This window comes from Perca fluviatilis, chromosome 7 (assembly GCF_010015445.1).
Source record: "Perca fluviatilis chromosome 7, GENO_Pfluv_1.0, whole genome shotgun sequence".
Classification (NCBI taxonomy): domain Eukaryota; kingdom Metazoa; phylum Chordata; class Actinopteri; order Perciformes; family Percidae; genus Perca; species Perca fluviatilis.
The window spans coordinates 3,979,024-3,980,598 of record NC_053118.1 but is presented as its reverse complement, the minus strand read 5'-3'; the positions used below and the strand labels follow the sequence as shown (position 1 = coordinate 3,980,598).

Here is a 1,575-nt window from a genome sequence, read left to right as displayed (position 1 = left end):
AAACAGACGAGGCAACAGAAACATTGTGGCATGTGACGCTTGTTAACATGAACATTACACTTACACAGCAGGTAATGGTAACGTTAGCCTACCATTAGCTAATAACTGGGGTAAACACGATTAAAATGCTGACAGCAAAACGGTGGTAAAGTGTGACTGTATTTCATTGTAGAGGATTCCAACAGCGGGATGTCCAACAGTCTGCAGTTAAAGACACAAACTAGCTGCACTATATGGCCACTGCCTGCCGTTGTCAGAAAAACAACACAGACGGGACAATGGTGCATTTACTTGAAACTGGTAGGCTACTACTATATTTATCACTGTAGCCTACATTACAGCCCCCTACGACACTACACAGGTCAATGGTAAAATGGTAAAATAGTGACGATCTAACTTACATAAAACTGTAAACATACAGTACAAGCCGAGCGAGCCACTGAGCCAGGAAAAGTCGAATACAAGTGGTAATATTCTACCCACAAGTTCTGAAGACATGGACGTAATGAACGTAAAGCTTCATTTTGTGTAGGCCTATATTGAATAGTAAAACATACCTCTGTGTTTGCAATATGGTGTTATTTGAGCTTGTGTGTCCATCGAATTATTCTATCCAAAGTGATGTTCTAGCTAATCATAGACTCCAACACAGCATATAACGTTATTTAAATGTTATAAGGAGCATTGAGCTCGGCAATATGTTTCTCTCTGGGTTCAGTAAGTGCGCCCCTCTTTGCACTACATCGCAGCCCCCTTTGTGGCTGCGATGTAGTGCTCATTTATACAGTCATATTCGCAGCAATAGATATGAGATGCGACCTGAAAATCACCAGTAATGTGTTTGTGATTGTGTGACGAATCTGGCGATAGAGGCAGCAACAACTGCTGCTATAGGTAAACACAATATACGGAAACCAATTAGTTTGGAAACCAGTCGGTAGTAGTTATGATTTTTGTCCACATGAGTACGCCTACTTCTGATTGTTATTAACAGTATTATTAATAGGCTGATATTTATACCGAAACAGGCTATATATCGTGATTTATTTGGAGATACCAAGCAATTCTAAATAAAATCAAACATTCAGCACTCCCATATAGCTCGAATGGAATGATCCTTTGTTTCATAGCCACATTTTCAGACACTGTGACTGTGAGATTAGTAGTCAAATCAGGCTCCGCTTGCTGCTTGCTCAGGCAGCACATATGAAAAATTAGGATACAGAGAAGATTAGCATGGCCCCTCCGAAAGGATTACACGCACATTCGTGAATCAGGCTCTTTAGATCGATGGAATAGTCGACTATTCGTTGTCACCCCTACAAGATATAGTATGACTAAAGGGAGTAAATATATCCAAAACACATGTAATGACCATGCCATGCAACTGCTGAATTAGGGTACTGGCACTTTTTTGGGACCAATTCAGACACTGAACAATAAGAATTAAATGTGGCAGAAGGAGGTTTAACTGATCAAGACAGGATCAGTGGGCCTTTGTTCACTAGCTGCTGAGTAAATTACTAAAGTGAGTTATGAACTAAAAGTAGTGAAAAAGAAAAACTTGAATTATGT

The 1,575-nt window shown here is 39.9% G+C and overlaps 1 non-coding gene across 1 annotated transcript; it reads left to right on the top strand.

Moving 5' to 3' along the window:
• The first annotated feature begins 1,184 nt into the window (after positions 1-1,184).
• LOC120563202 lies at positions 1,185-1,288 on the top strand. Its single transcript, XR_005639920.1, has one exon. It is a non-coding gene; the product is annotated as a U6 spliceosomal RNA (small nuclear RNA).
• Positions 1,289-1,575: the final 287 nt, after the last annotated feature.